Below are 17884 nucleotides of genomic sequence, written 5' to 3'. Positions count from 1 at the left end.
ATTGACCACTGACCATTTTATGATTAAAGCTTTGCTTTCACCTCGTTCATTGAGGACAACGGCCGGGGTCAGAGGAATCCATGAATGCACGCCGGTATTTTCAAATCAGCCTGGCTGGTAGCTGGCTTGCCTTGCAGTGCGGTGCGGTGCGCAGTAACTAAGTACATTTACTCAAGTACTGTACTAATAGCCGATCTACAAGCTCACACTGCGTCGCGTCGTTCCGGACTTTTACTTGTAATAGAGTATTTATACATTGCAGTATTGACACTTTTACTTAAGTAAACACCGCTGGTGCGCATGCATTCCGTAGCTCAACTTTTTTGAGCTACCAGCCTAAAACACCATGCAAGATGCACAGCCATTCATGTCGCTGCTGCACTAAGCCTGATCCCAGGTCAGTCTAAAACAGTGCACACAAGTTAAACAGCACTTCATTGCGTTTCTCCCCTGATTAGTGCAGCCGCGCGCACACGCAGCAGGCATACTACGGGTCTTCTCGGATCCACTCGGTTTTGCACATAATGTTAGACAGACCCGAGTTCCGAGGTAATACTGACCGATTCCGACCCACCCCCGAGTGATTATGATAAAACACGGATCAGACCCGTACGGGTCGCGGGTCATCTCGGGTATTTTCGGAATCGGGGGGCCCGTGAAGAGCTCTACACTGTTCCACCCGCATTGGAGCTCCCGTCTGCACCTGAATTGGGGGAGGTCAATCATCATTATCATGGCAGATAATGCCAGGTATATCTGGAAGACGACAAGTACGTGTCACACGTCACAAAATGCTTTCGGCATTCTGACCCAGCGTTCTGGGGTTAATAGACGACAACCGGAGATGAACCCTGACCTGGCAGTCAGCATCGTCAAAACAACCTGCATGTTACGCAACTACCTGTGCCATGGAGTAGAGCAGTGGTTCTCAACCTGTGGGTCGTAATGACATGATTTTGGGGGGTTGGGGTCCCCCGATGTCAGTGAAGTGACAATTTGAGGACTTTTACAACCTTTTTAATACCTTAAAAAAAGAAAGAAAGAAATGGAACTAGAAAAAGTGCTCCTCGGAGCACAGGTCTCCGCCAGGTCAGGTAAGTTATTGTGGCCTCCTGGTGGCGCTTGTGGTTTATAGTACCTATGGGATCCTTAGTCTTCCCTGTGATGGATTGGTAGAATGAAGCACTATCAAACTTGAAGTTAGTTATATCAGTAAAGTGGTTTATTACAGCAAGTATAGCAAGCTTCAGCAGTTACAGCAAACGATGTTGACGCTCTCGTCTCCCTAATATCTATGACCCTCTTGATCTTTCTCACTCCGTATATATCTAATTATCTCTCCTCCTCCTTATCGCACAGTTAATTTCCATTATCTCATCATTCAATTATTTGCTAGTCCTCCTCTGTGTCCCACATGGGACCACAGTGTCGAACACAACATGTTATTTGCTTGCTTATTTGTCAAGTCACCTCGCATGAGTCGCATCTTCTAATTAGTAAATCAATCCTCATCCAAGTTCATGCCCCCTCCCTTGCACTTTCTCCTCGCCGTTTCTATAGGCCTGGGGTTACTAGGCCACTGGTGTTCGCTGGTTGCTCCCTAATCTAGAGCCAACCATCTGTGTACCTTGTGTCTCTAAACCTGGTTTACGCTGTCATTAGGAATGTACGCTGTCATTAGGGATGCTTCTAACTGATTTACACCTAATTCTGGGCATGCTCTATTCTTTTGGTTTACACCCACTTCTGGGCATGCTCTTCTCCTCTGATTTACTGACTTTCTTAATTAATACAATTTAGTTACTGACTCTCTTAATTAATACAGTTTAATGTTCCAATTCTTCCAGTACCTTCTCTAAGGCCCGGGTCACTGCTTGTTTGCACCCACATAATACTTCTGCGCCCACATAACTCCTTCCTCTAGACAATAATTTGTCTATCTCTGCCAGGTATGGTTGTCTACCTCTGCTAGGTATGGCTTCTCAGTTCATGTCTACTACCTTCTTTGATTCATAATGTGCATAATGTGCGTCAAAACATTCATATAATGCACTCAAAACATTCATATAATCCTACTTTCTAACCTTTCTAACTAAACATTTCTAACTAACATTTCTACCAATTACTGCTGGTTTTGAACAATTAATTCCGTTACTCTTATTACTTTTTTAATCAATGTGAGTCAAGTCAATTACTCTTAACTCGGTTTGGTTTGATGCACTTGTAAATACTCTTAAGTAATACACGATTGTCCTCACATTGTACTTTTTGTAAACCATTCTACTTGTATAATAAATGTAATAATAAATGAAATTAATAAATGAAATTAATAAATGAAAATCAATGAAATCAATTAAATTAATAAATGAAAATCCCAACAAATCTTTAATGTCTGTATATTGACTGTCTGTATAATGGCTGTGATGGTTAATAATAAAACAATGCATCTAATTAATACAAATCTTTTCACATGAAACATTAACCACATTTTCTTTTGCGTGCTTTTATTTTGCGTGCAAATACTGCGTGTGCATTTCTTATAACAAAAGCTTCCCGCTTCCCTCAACTAATATTTGTCTTCCGTACTCCATCCCATAGTGCAAAAGCGCGATAGTTCAGAAAACTTTCGATGTGACAGTTCTTCCTGGTACCGACCGTACCCATCAATCATCTCCTTCCTCTGTCACGTTCACGTGACACTAAACTGTCCAGTATCCAAGTCCACTTGTGCTGTGCCTAGAAATACACAGCCAAGTATAGTTGTCCATTTCTACTGCGGCGTGCGGAAGATGTTACCCAGCCGGAACTCCGTCATCATGGACATAAAAGAGAGGAAATACATGTCTTAGTAATATGTTTTGAACACCTTATAGTAGATAGATATGTTTTTTCATTCATTTTTCTTTCACAACACTTTTTTTATTTTATTTTTTTTCTCACATTTTGGGATTATATAATGATTCTTCCTATATAATGGTTCCCTAACTATCTTCAGAGTCCTTTCTGGCTCAGACTGCGCACAGTCTCTCCCAGGATTCGGACTCCACAAAAAACAAACTAAAATAACAAACGAAAACAACAACCGCAATTCCCGATGACCCCAGCCGACCAAGCAGTCTGAGGTTGGGAATCGCCTATGCTTAGAAAGAATCATTTTACCACTCTTATTGTACTGGTATAGGTTATATTTTTGTGTTGTATGTTTTATATATTTCTCTTCCTCCTTTCTTACCATCTTATGTGATAGTGGTCTCTGGCCCCTCTGGTTCTGCTTCTGCCTCTCCTGTCTTTGTGGTCTCTGGCCCCTCTGGTTCTGCTTCCGCCTCTCCCTCTCCATGGCGCCTGGGACGTGGTTGGATTCTCTGGAAAACTCCATGGCCCCTGGGACGTGGTTGTGTTCTCTGGAACACTGGTCATCGATGATTGCTTATCTGGAGTCTCATCGATTGTTGTTCTTCCCTCGGTAGTGTCGTTGCATCTGTTGCTTTCTCCTTGACTGCTCCCTGGGCTGTTGGTTGGTCCCTTTCTTCCTTCCTCTGGTGATATGGAGCGTCTAGGAGTAAATCTTGTTGGCTCACTTCTTGCTCTGCTTCCTGATCTTCTGCTCTGCAGTTTCCTTATTTCTCTCTGCCTCTGCTTGTGGTTACTTTCTTCCTCCATCTTTTCTTCCTCCATGTCTTCCTCCATGTTTTCCACCCCCCTTGCTGAGCCTGGGTTCTGTGGTTTCTGTTGTGTTGTGATTTCAGGTGTTGTGATGTCACCTTCCTCTGGAGCTCCCTCTGGGTTTTGTCGCTCACCTTCCTCTGGAGGTTCCTCTGGGTTTTGTCGCTCCTCTCTTTCAATCCATGTTGCTCTTTCCGGGGTGAATTGTTCCAAAACCCATCGACATGTGCGTCGTATGTTGCCTTGGTCTCTGTATCGTGTGGCCAGCATATGCAGGTTTATCTTTGTTGTTTTTATGTCTGTTCCAATTACGTGCAGCAGTTGTTCGAGTTGAATCGAGTCTCCTGTGAGGGTACTTAGCCCTCCTCCGAGGGAACTTAAACATAGCATCCCTGGTTCATATTCATCGCTCTTCTTTCTTCTCCTTCCGCCTCGTCCTGCCATGTTATGTCACTCCCTTGTAGCATTGTATCACTTTCTGATACTGAGTCTTCGTTATCCTCGGGCGCCCTCATGACGTTGTTTTGTGGTGATTTTGACTCTTTGTCTTGGCTCTTGTTGGTCTTCCTTGTCTTGGGGTTGGTTTTCCTATAACGAAAATGTTTCATAGTTAATTTCTTGTATTGCCTTTTTCTTTTCTCCTCCCTTCTATTGACCTGTTTCCGCGGGTAGTTTCCTGCGGGGGGGACCGGAAGTAGAAAGTAGCGGCTCAGTGTGTTTACATTTGCCAGCAGAACGTAGCTGTACTGCGAACGGGCCTTTTGCATGTAGTTGAAGCGCAAGGGGGCGGGGGGCGGGGGGGGAGAGAGTCAGCGCACTGAAGTCAAGGCACAGACTACTGTGTTGTTGACGGACAACGGATGCACGCTTATGAGAAACAACACAAATAAAACCTGGCAAAACAGATGAGGATAAATGAAACATTCAGTCTAAATGTCCAGCAACTACTACCAATACTTTTGTATTTGAAACCTTACATTTCTCTAAATATTATAAACTCTTAGGACAGCCTAATACAAATATCATTTATGAAAAGGCTACTATAGGCTACAGTGAAGTCGGACTGAATGACTGAAAAGTTTTTTCTTTTTTAACTCTCTTGGTGATTATCTGGCACAGTAGTTGTGGATTAGCAAACTGGACTTTAATGTTTCCTTTTCGCGTGCGAATTACTGGACATTTAGACTGAATGTTTCCTTTACCCTCATCTTGCACTAATGCACGCAACTGTTTTGCCATGTTTTATTTGTGTTGTTTCTCATAATAAGCGTGCATCCGTTGTCTGTCAACAACACAGTAGTCTGTAGTGTGCCTTGACTTCAGTGCGCTGACTCTCTCCCCATGCACCGCCCCCCCGCCCCCTTGCGCTTCAACTACATGCAAAAGGCCCGTTCGCCAGCTGCGAACGAGCTACGTTCTGCTGGCAAATGTAAACACACTGAGCCGCTACTTCCTGCTTTCGGTCCGTCCGCTGGATGTTTCCCACAGGATTTTTGCTCCAGTAAATTCCCGCGGAAACAGGTCAATACGCAGGTTTCTTCGACCTCCTCCTTTTGGTCCCTTCTGTTACTTCAAACTTTCTTGCTTCTTATTCATTTTTCGCCGTCTGGATTCGCATCTGGGTCAGTTTTCTGGTTTGTGCTTTATCGTTTTCCATCAATCTTGTTTCTTCATTTCTGTATTTTTCCAGGACATGTTCCACATGTTCGCAAAACATGATAAAAGCCATGGAAGTGATCCCCACGAAATCATTCAGCGATGAGCGTACTTGATTAGGAAGGCCACTCAGAACTGCCACCCGGAACAGTGTTCTCATTCCGTGTTCATTTTCTGGATTCGTTCCCATCTCCAGTCTCCAGACTTTCTGTATTCTCTGGATGTAGACCCCTGCTGTCTCTTCATTCTTTATTTTTTGTCCTGCAAGCATTCCTGGCTTTATCCGAGCAGGGTATCTTCTCTTCATTTCTTGCCACAGTGAGTGTCGATAGTTGTTGAACAGATCTGCGTCTCTTGCTTGTGTATCAATCGTGTGACACATCGTCGTCCCATGAAGTAAATCTTCCATCTCATGTCGTCCTAGAGCGCGACAAATAACACATTTTATGTCGCCGACACTCAAGATGTATTGTACGGTCCGTTCCTCAAATTCTTGTATGAATTTGTGGGCTCCTTCGAATATGTTTGGGATTTTTGATAGCAGACTGTCCATGTCTCCAGCGGAAAATGGTGTGTAATCGAAACGCTCTCCTTTGATTATCACTGGTCCCATCATCTGGCTCCCTTGTGGGTCTGGTTGTACCATCGCTGCTTTTTGGGTGATGTTATCTCTCTCTTCCATCCTTCCTGATATTTCCATTGTTGCTATTGGTATGATGAATGGTGGTTGCTGGTCTCCTTGGTTTGGTTCATTGAGGCTGACATCTGTGCTGCTCTCTAACACAAAAACTGTCCCTCTGTGGTCTTCCGTACCTTGGCTTCTGGACTCCCTTTGATGCTGTTCCTGTCTTGGGTCTCTGGGCTTCCCTTGATGCTGTTTCTCAAACTGTCTGAATTTTTGGAGTGCTGTCCTCATATTGTCATGGTGGTTTTCTCTTTGTGGTGATGTCATGTCTCTGCCCTCTTGATGGTGTTTTCTGGCCGCACCCCCTCTGTTGTGTTCTAGTGACATCCTCTCCATCTTCATCCGACCGGTATCCTCATCTTCGGCTCCTTCTGCTTGTCTGAGTTTCTCCATCACAGTCTGTTCATATCCTCCTTGCTTCTTTTTCTTTGGGCTTGTATCTGTGTCTGGATACAGCGTGCCTGATCTCAGTGTTCTTCTTGATGGAGCATTTGATTCTTCATCCTCCCTCTCATATTCATAGTTTCCGCACATTGTGATTTTCTCAAAGACTGGAGCTTGAACTTGATATTCCGGTGGTGCGCTTGCATTTTCCTTCATGGCCGTTCTTCTGCACGCTAGGAGATTGTCAGCGAGCTCCTGTCCTTTCTTCTGGTATATTTTAAGGATCGCAAGTTATTTCACCCTCTTCTCTCTCTTTTCTTCCCGTTTTTTCCATCTTGTGATTTCTGATTATCGTGTGCATTTGTTTGCACACATTGATGTCAAACGTTCCCTCTGGTGGCCAGATTGTGGCCTTTTCTTTTGTTCTCTTCGCCCATTTGTTATTAGTCTCCTGCAGTATTTTTTCCAACATTGGGTATTCTTCTGTCAGTATTGCCTGAGCCGTTCTCTGGACCACTGACCCATCTTCTTTGCCTTTAATCACGGAAACATTTTTCTTGTTCTCCAAACTTGTTTTCTTCTTTGTCTTTAATGACAATGCTAGCTTCTTTTCCTCTGGTTGCTTGTCCATTCTTTTATAAAAATAAAACAAAATTCAAAAAGGGAAAAATCGTGAATACGTAAAAATAAACGTATGCCAATGTCTCTAGCTTTTCCCAAAAAGCGTGAAAATAAACATCTCCCATGTCTCTAGTTTTTCCCAAAAATCGTAAAAATAAACGTATCCCATGTCTCTAGCTTTTCCCAAAAAGCGTGAAAATAAACCTCTCCCATGTCTCTAGTTTTTCCCAAAAATCGTAAAAATAAACGTATCCCATGTCCCCTTCTCTGCCTGCCCTCTCCTTTTCTTCTCCTGTCTTAATCTTTTCTTCTTCTGTAGGGGTCAAAACATTCACACCACAACATTAATACACTTTCACACACAACGTTCACCACACAGTCACCTGTTATGCTTTTCCCTTAGTCTCTCTCCTCTCCTATCCTTACAGAATCTCTGCTGTCTGCCTTCTCCTTCTGTAGGGGTTAAAACATTCACAACACAAGTTAATACACTTTCACACACAACGTTCACCACACAGTCACCTGTTATGCTTTTCCCTTAGTCTCTCTCCTCTCCTACCCTTACAGAATCTCTGCTGTCTGCCTTCTCCTTCTGTAGGGGTTAAAACATTCACAACACAACGTTAATACACTTTCACACACAACGTTCACCACACAGTCACCTGTTATGCTCTTCCCTTAGTCTCTCTCCTCTCCTGCCCCTACAGAATCTCTGCTGTCTGCCTTCTCCTTCTGTAGGGGTTAAAACATTCACAACACAACATTAATACACTTTCACTCACAACGTTCACCACACAGTCACCTGTTGTGCTCTTCCCTTAGTCTCTCTCTATATCACAAATGTTCCTTAGCAGCGTTTTGATATATTCTTTTGAGGTAGTATCATGGTAAAGTGTCCTTGTGCGTGTATATGTTGTGTGTTCCATAACCTTCCTTATCACTCTTAACCAGTTCGGTTGTTGGTGACAGTTTGTGTTGTGGATTCTGTGTGTGTGTGTGTGTGTGTGTGTGTGTGTGTGTGTGTGTGTGTGTGTGTGTGTGTGTGTGTGTGTGTGTGTGTGTGTGTGTGTGTGTGTGTATGTGTGTGTCTCTGTTTTAGCAGAGTGTGTAGTGTGTGTGTGTGTGTGTGTGTGTGTGTGTGTGTGTGTGTGTGTGTGTGTGTGTGTCAGCAGCTTCGTATATGTGGGTATGTGTGTGTCTCTGTTTTAGCAGAGTGTGTGTGTGTGTGTGTGTGTGTGTGTGTGTGTGTGTGTGTGTGTGTTTCCTTGTTTGGATCGATGAGGTAGTTAGTCGTCCGTTGTAAACATCTCAACCATTACTCGCCCTTCACTTTTCCATGCAATTCCTTAATGTTAGACTGATTCTCTTTCAACTAGTGCTGTCTACTGCATGCATTTATCCTTATTGTTCCGTTTATCTTCAATGTCTGTCTGTCTGTCTGTCTGTCTGTCTGTCTGTCTGTCTGTCTGTCTGTCTGTCTGTCTGTCTGTCTGTCTGTCTGTCTGCCTGTCTGTCTGCCTCTCTCTCACTCTCTCACTGTCTCTCTGTCTGTCTGTCTGCCTCTCTCTCACTCTGTCACTGTCTGTCTGTCTGTCTGTCTGTCTGACTCTGACTCTGACTCTAACTCTGACTCTGACTCTGACACTGTCTGTCTGTCTGTCTGTCTGTCTGTCTGTCTGTCTGTCTGTCTGTCTGTCTGTCTGTCTGTCTCTCTCTCTCTCTCTCTCTCTCTTTAAACTGCTTCTCTCTCTCTCTCTCTCTCTCTCTCTCTCTCTCTCTCTCTCTCTCTCTCTCTCTCTCTCTCTCTCTCTCTCTCTCTCTCTGCCTGCCTCTGCCTTATCCCTCGAAACCGCTTATTGCTGCTTGCAGCTATATTTTATATTTATTATTAATTTAAATATATTACTTCTACACATTATATTACAAAGAAGATGGTGCAATTAGATCGTGAATGACAGTGCTGTGTTTCTGTACAGAGTAGACTGTGCAGTCATGTCAGTGTAGTCAGTGGGATCAAATGCACACAGTTTCATGCAGTTAGCGTAGTGCATCGCATACGCTCCGCCGGGACCGGAAGCGGTTTACAGTTTTGATTTCTCTTTTGGATAGTTCCAGTGATCCTGGACTGCACCAACACAGAGTAAATAAGGTGGTGTAGTGGAGTGATAACAACGCTCTTATCATTAACACAAAAAAGACAGAGGAGATTTTGGTGCCCCACTAGAGATACACAGATCCCCCATTACTATTCATAGTGAACAGATCAACCAGGTATGTTCGTATACATACCTAGGAGTAGTAATTGACCACCTTCTGTCATGGAAAGACCAGATTGAATCAGTGGGTAAGAAGACAAAGCAAAGAGTCTATTTCCTTCGCCGTCTGAGATCTTTTGGTGCTAGTAGACAGATTCTTCTTTTGTTTTTCACTTCTGTTATATTAAGAGTGTTCTTCAGTACTGTAGTACCACCTGGTATGGATGTCTGTCTGTAGCCTTAAAGGGCAAGACCACTTTGGTAGAGCTTTGGGTTGTGTAGTTACCTTGCCATGATGTAACTCCAAAGGTGGGCAAGAAATAAAAAAAAATTGCTCCATTGATTAGAAATTGATAATTCAAAATATGCTCCTCATTGACTTACATTGTACGGTAAAACAGCTCTCAAAGTCACTCTTTTAGCACATAAACAAACGCAAACAAAGTTGATTCAGACAATATAGAATATATACTGTTTTTTTTTTAAATAAAAATGTCAACTTCCTGTTGATTTTGCCATTTTTAATAAGTAGAAAACCTGGACTGGATCCGCGGATCCGGATCCAGATCTTCAAATGGCAAAATCAACAGGAAGTTGACATTTTTATTAAAAAAACAAACAGTACTGGGTTTGGTGATGCTCTATATTGCCTGAATCAGCTATGTTTGGGTTCATTTATGTGCTAAAAGAGTGACTTTGAGAGATGTTTTACCATACAATGTAAGTCAATGAGGAGCATTTTTTGAATTATCAATTTCTAATCAATGGAGCAATTATTTTTGATTTCTTGCCCACCTTTGGGTTTACATCATGGCAAGGTAACTACACAACCCAAACCTCTACCAAAGTGGTCTTACCCTTTAAAGTCACAACTGCTGCAGCAACTGAACATTTGTTCAAAGATTGTTGGACAACCACTTCAGAGGCTCTATACATCTACGTATAATGACAGTATGATAAGGTTGGCAAGGAATATCACTTCAAACACTAGCCATGCTTTGTATGGAGAATATAGGTTGCTGCCTTCAGGAAGGAGATACAGTGTTCCTACATACAATAAGGTCAAACTGAAGAAGTCATTTGTCCATCAGACGACATTGAGGCTTAATCAGGAGTTATAAGCCAGGGGTAGGCTGAGAGGTGGACATTGCTCTTGTCTTTGTATGTCTTTATGTATGTATTTTGTTTATTGTTGCATACATGGCTGCTGGGTCGCAAGACAAATTTCAGTGTGAACTGACAATAAAGTATTATCGTATCGTATCGTATCGTATCATTTGAACAAGTCTTTGCCGTGAACTGAACGAGAATCGTTCGTTCACCGAAATGAACTGTTTTTCCCATCACTACCAGATTGCCTCCACACTGACTCAAATCAACTGGCAAGTGGCCGCCTTTTATGCTCAGCTAGCTAATGAGCCAGCCTGGATTATACCACTCTAAGGGGTGTATTCTAAACAGAGCATACAATAGAGCATACAATAAAAAGGGCATACAAATACATACAATGAATACCAATTAGACATGTTGACAACATGTCTAATTTATTCATGCTTGCACACATTTTAAGTTGTACAAAACAAATTAACTTCAGAGTCTGTCTTACACTCTCTGTTCTGTTACTTCTCAGTTACCAGATCAATAAATTAACGTAATAAAACTGCTGTAACATAAATACAATTGGTAGGCTTAGGCTATCTGCCAGCCCAGAACTTGCCACTTCTCAAAAAATAAATTATACAGAAATACTGGAAAATGAGAATCGATTCTGAATCGTCCAACATTAGAATGGCGATTTGAGTTTGAATCGATTTTTTCCCACACCCCTAATCACCATTATTAACCAATTTATACCGGGAAATAATCAGTGTCATTTTTATGAGCGCTATGAGCTTGTAGATCTGCTATTTTGTGAAACATCATGAACATTTTTGCAAATCTTTGAATATATATTTTTTAAAGCGAACATTTGTTACTCAAATCTTTGCTTCTGGGGATGTCTACAAATGTCTTCTAAATCCTATCAGTTTTTGGAAAAAACATATGTTACTATGATCAGTGGTTCTCAAACTTTTTCATGTCAAGGACCCCCAAAATTATGTATTTGGCCGCGGACCCCCATCTCAAAATATGTTGTTCCAGGAAGCAAAGATTTCAGTAAAAAAATGTAATGTTCATGCATTTTCAGTGCAAAAAGCAGATCTACAAGCTTGTAGCTTGAAACGGCCGCGTTTCCACTATTTAAAATTTAAATTGGAAAAATAAAATGTATTATATAATATTTATAATATTTACAGTATTTATTTTGATTATTGGCAAGCCATTTCTTTGTATATTTCACTTATAGGCTTTGTATTATGCATGTTATTTGTCATAATAAAAAAGTCATAATAAAAAAGAATTTTTTGTTTTTTTTAATTCATATGAACTTCTGTGATGTTTACAGCCGCCCTGCAGAGCGACAGAGTTGATATGACCGCATCCCCTGCCAACGTCCTGAGGTGGCTCAAGGCCTGTGACAACCTGGGTCACTTTGATGGCATCAAACTGCTGCTGCAGACAGTGACCTTTTCAGAGAGACAAATCAGGAGAAGATCTACTTTGTTATCGACCTATCTCTTCTCTGTCCCAGCAACGCACTCTCGCGAGATCTAGCAACAGTGATCATAGGATGTTCGCGAGATCTGACGAAGCACGGTGTGGTCGTGTAGTCCTAAATCAAGCATCTTGATCTTTGTCAAAAAAAGCTAACGCCATCTTCCGGAAAAACCTGGGACTACAGTTGGGCACAGAGCCCCATACCAGTTGAGTTCAGAAATGTGTGAAAAAGTAATGTGTGAAAAATTGTGCAAAATATAGCCAATCTACGAGCTCGCAAACACGGCCCACGACGCGTTGTGAACTCGTTGATCGGCTATACAGAGTAAAGTATATACTGTAGGATTTCAACTGGTTAACACATAAGGAAAGTGTTAACATTTTAAAACGTCAGGTGACAACCGTAACAGTGCAGGGTTCAAGTGATGGGTGTCGTCATGTGTGTTGCCACCCTGCTGCTCCTGTTAAGAAAAGGGAACCTAGGCAACTGTTGTGTGGATGGCAGGGTGTCGATGTGTCACTGTCAGTGGTGGACAACAACGTACCCGACCCCAGTACTTCAGTCAAAGAATAGATTCACTTGTAGTCGATTAAGTGAAAGTTGCTCAGTCAAATACTCAGATTTGTTCTCTAGTTAAAGTGCTGGAGTACTGGCATTTAAAAGCACATCCTTTAAAAAAATACTCTTAAGTGTTCAGAAGTACACATTTAGAAAGTAACATTTTTCTTAGTGAATTTCAACAGTGAAAATAGCTCAATCTACATGCCTCAAGTAAATGTACTTTGTCAACTGGTATTTGTTAGTACAAATGCTGTTGAATCACCTGTGTGTACAAACACTGTACACATGAACACAAAACACTGTACATCTCCCACCCACCTTGTGCCTCAGTAGAAGCTACTTAATGTGCAGTATGGAAAACAAAATTATAACTTTGTAGCAATTTATTTCCTAATAAATTAACATTTCCAGGTTGGAACTTTTTGAAGTCTGTATCGTTTTATTTTGTAAATGTGCCACTGTTTTCTAAAGGTTATACTAAGCTTATTCTCTTTTGAAGTGTCACACTGTGTCCACTAGGGGGCAGGATAGGCATACCCAACAAGGCCACAGTATCATCTTTTGACAATTCTGTCCTATATATACACACCAAATTGAACAATGTTCAATTTCAAAAACAGTGGTAAAAACCCTGGGCTGACCTGTAAGTTTGTTTTCCAGTTTAGAGTAAAATGACAGCAGGGTAAACACATGGCAGGCTGCATAGTACTGACCTTAAGCAACACAGCTGCAGCTCATCATCATATTAATAATGGGTGTGTTAGATTTGTGGTCACTGTGTACTGTTCCGGCTCCGGACACACCCAGACTTGAATCAAACTCACCAATTATTGATTTGATAAGCTTGGGAGTGGGTTACTGGCCTGTTAGGTATTCGTGGCCCTTTTACTGTTCAATTTGACACACTTCACACTTGCAAGCTGTCTGTATGAGAAAGGGACAGCACATCGTTGGTGTCGGGTGTAAACCTTGTAGTCCAAAACCGTTCCTTTTATTATTTTCAAACATTTTAAAATAGTGAAAATAGCTGATCTACAAGCTCAAAACGTGTCGCATTGTAGATAGGCTATTTTCACTAATTTTGTGTGACACTCTTGTATGATGAAGTTGGGCATTAAATTTAAAAAAAAGCATAAAAAGTTGAAATATAGAGATAGGAGGTTTCTGCTCAAAAGCAACGACATGTTGAAGTGATACACCTCTACTGAAACATCCATTGACTCTCTACTTCAGCTGTTTAAAATGACTGCTCCAGAATTCATCAGCTGTAAAAAAGTAATTGACAACAATGAGCACAATGTCCACTGTGGTGAAACCAGTGTGATTCAGTAGGTTTCACATACGGCTATTTTTAAAATGCCGAAATTTATATACAGTAGGGCTGAAGTGGGTAATAAAAAAAAAAAATTGAAATCTACGAAGTAACTAATAACTAAAGTGTTCCAATATTTTTGTAGTCAAGTAAAAGTACAATATTTGTCTCTGACATGTAGTGGAGTAGAAGTAAAAGTATAGAAAAAGTACCCCACATTTTTAGACAAGTACAGTACTTGAGTACATGTACTTAGTTACTTTCCACCACTGGAAGGGCATTACAGCTGTTCTAAAGAAGCATTCTGAAGGTTTAAAGCTGTCAGCTGATGAGGGCAAAGTCACAGCTTTGGGAATATAACTAGTTTCAAAGCCTTTCAAAAAAAAGTGTCCCTATATTATCTTGCATATAAGGATCCAATATAATTATGTATATAATTTACTTACAAACACACTCTACAAATAACTTTATCATTAACAATCTCATAAACATTTATATCAGGTTTTTTATTATTATTAAAACAAGTAAAGTATACATTATTCAGTTACATTTCTTTATTGAAATCAAATCAAACATATTACTAAGCAACTGTTGATCATATAAGTGAATTGTTGGTGTACATTCTCTGATAAAATCCCATACTGTACTTAAACCTCACTATGTAACTTTGTTTTAATGAATACAAATTTGTCTCCCTGCTCTTCTATTGAGACATTTAGATGGTGTCAAAGGTCATGTCTCAACTAGACACAGGATCTGACACGAATTTTGGCCTGATGGTCAAGATTCAATTTATCCCCTGAGCAAGCAGGGCTCTATTAGCTCAATGGTAAAAATGTCAGCCCTTGAGCAGGAAACCGGGTTCAAATTCGAGGTAGAAGATGAAAGGTACATAGTGCTGCTTTAACTCTTCAATAAGCCTTTATCACGATTTACAGTAAAACAAACATCTAAACAGTGAAAGAAAAAAAACGTAAGTAAATTCTTATCATTCTAATAACTATTATCATCATTATTATTAGTAGTAGTAGTAATAGTATTTTACATGAGCATGTTAGTATTGTCAATGCACCTGAATTCCCTAGAAAAAAAGAAAGAAAGAAAGAATGAAAGAGAAAAGTTAACAACAGAACACAACAGTAATCTCTCAAAAACTGATTCCGAGCAGAGGGCGCTGTTTCCAGCGTGATCTTTCTCTCTATGGGTCTGTTTTTTTCTATGGGTCTGTTTTTTTCCTTTTCTTTTGACCATGGGTTCCCAGGTTGACCAAAAAGATCTTTGAAAGCTGTATGTAGCCTAGAGTTACGGCTACATAACATGGATTTAGAAGGTATCATGGAAGTGTTGTCCATGGTGTAAGCATACTGATGCTGCAACTGAGCTTCATCAAACTTTTGTGTCTCAGAACATTTGGGCAGACAGGCTGTCAGATGGACAGTGGCACGGAACCTGGAGAACATGAGCACAAGTGCCAATGATAAAGTAACAACAACGAACGGAACATCTGAATCATCTCCTGACCCGGGGACCTTATATGGGAGAACAATGCGATTTTTCCCAGCGGCTCCAAATTGCTTTTCAAGAACATACATCCTTTTCCATGCACCATCAGTTGGCCCTACAGGGCTTAGCATAATGTTCGGGATTGTCTGGGTCCTTCCCTTAACTGGAACTTCCTTCATGGAGTTCCAGTTATTGGGCTCCATCTGCATGGATTGCACAGTTCCAGGGAGTGTAGAGCACCACATCTGTGATAGTGGGCAGAGGCATGAGACAACTGGCTGGGATCATGGGGTTAGAGATGTATCCATGTGCCACGGAGGTGATGTCAACCTCCCTGGAGTGATCCTTCTCCTCCTCCTTGTCAATACGTTGCTTCACAAAGTGAAACATTTCAACAAGTTTGAGGAAGGCATCAGACTCTGAATTGTCCTTCAGCCATTTCCGTGTAGTTTCATTGTGACAGTGTTCCATGGCAAACTCCGTTAAGTCTCTCCTCATCTTCGAGTCAGCACAGTTTCCATCCAGGTTCTCAATGCAGTTATTCACTTTGGCTAACCTCTCAAATGCCTTCCTGTAAAAAAAAAACACACATGTATAAATATTACATATTTACACAAACAATATCTGATGTTAATGATAATACATTTATTTGCATAGCGCTTTTCCATACAAGGCTACACAGTGCTTTAGAGGCATAAAAGAGGCTCACTGAATCTCCTCAAGCTCAGTCTTCACTGCCTCACAAGTGGTCTTCATGCCCTCTGCTGTCTCTTTCAGAGACTGACTGGCTTCCGTTACTTTATTGTTCTTTGCCAGGTCTTTGCAGTTGGAAATCAACTCAGGAAATGAAATTGCCCGGCCAATGACCCCTCCCCCAACCTGAAAACGATTTAAAAGTATTATGTATTGTATTCAACTGTATTGTATTGTATCACATAATACATATACTATAACACAGGTTGAGGTTAACCACCTAAACCCTCTATATTTAAACTGGACCTGAGAAGTCTCTGTACTTGGACCGCTTTTTTTCTGTCTACACAAAATCTCTTTGTCAAAGTAAGATAGCCGATCTACAAGCTCACAGCGCATCGCAGCTATTTTGGCTAAGGTTCCCCTCAGAATATGAATGCTGGGGTTCAAGTGGTTAATAGAATATACAAAAACTATATATATCAGATTGATTTCAATCGGAATGGAATAAAAGTGTCCATGAGCAACACTGGCAACACTACTGGTTTGGGGAAAGACTATTTATCGTACTCTACAGCATCAGCTGGCCATGCTGTTTCTACAAGAATGATTTCTGATTCTACAGTCTGACCTGTACAGTTGAATGGTTCACCTGAGCCTTTTAATACCACTGATAGACTGCAAGTGACATGTTCAGGTAAACAATGAATTCAACAATGACAGTAACCTATACAGTCTCTTATTGTGTGTGTGTGTGTGTGTGTGTGTGTGTGTGTGTGTGTGTGTGAGTGTGTGTGTGAACGCGCGCGCCTGCGTGTGTGCGCTCGCGTATGTGTCGGTCTGTCCATCCGCCACCCACAGGTAAATGGTAAATGGTGCATTTATATAGCGCTTCTATCCGAAGCGCTTTACATTGATTGTGCCATTAACCCATTCACACACACATTCATACACCGATGGAGGAGGAAACCATGCAAGGCACCAACCTGCTCATCGGGAGCAATTAGGGGTTCAGTGTCTTGCTCAAGGACACTTCAACACTAACTCTAGGGGAGCCCCCCAGCCCGGGATCGAACTAGGAACCTTGCGATTTTCCAGTTCACTCTACCTGGCCACTCTACCCCTGAGCCACTGCCGCCCCTGGTCACAGGTCAACTCATCAGGTTCATAATGATTAATCCAGGATCTGAACAAGATCAATACAATGTCCTCATCACCGCTGACTTTCTGCTTTGCTTCTGTTCTGCTTCTGGGCCCCCCCCCCCTCAAGGGGGGGGGGGCCATTCAAAGGTATAGCATACCTTTGGATGGAAACAAATTACAGAGATAAATGAACACATTTTTCCATATAATTTGGACCCAGGCAATTCATAAAAATTATTAATGTTGAGATTCAAGCATATGTTGACTATTTCAGGACAAACAAACAAATAAACAAAAAGAGCAGAACATTTTCAGAACACAATTTCTCTTTGTTTTTTCTTAATTGTTTTTTTTATTAAATGCGATCAAATATTATATTATGTATGTTTAGTTTTTTTGTCTGAAATTATGCCTCAGGACATGCAAGCATATCAGCCTTGTTAAGAGGACCGTCTTAGCAGCTGGAATTAGTACAGAGGCCTTGTAGTAGATTGCAACCAGAAGGTGTATTTATTCACCATAGACAATACAAAAAAGGACAAGAACACCACATGAAGCTCTTCAACCTCCACACTAACTCAAATCAACTGGCAAGTGGCAGACTTTTATGCTCAGCTGACACTAAACACTAAATACACGTTACAAATCCCCCCCCCCCCCTGCCCTCCTGACTTGGTCCAGCCCAATTACACTGGAAGACAGCAGCAACTTGACCAGGTACATGTTAGGTTTTGAATTCTCACTTTACAATATAAATTGCACTTCTCTATATTGCACTTACTATATGTAAAGTGCCAATGTGCTGTGCA

This window comes from Gymnoscopelus braueri, assembly GCF_963280865.1.
Source record: "Gymnoscopelus braueri genome assembly, chromosome: 13".
NCBI classification, from domain to species: Eukaryota; Metazoa; Chordata; class Actinopteri; order Myctophiformes; family Myctophidae; genus Gymnoscopelus; species Gymnoscopelus braueri.
This window is presented reverse-complemented; position numbering follows the sequence as displayed.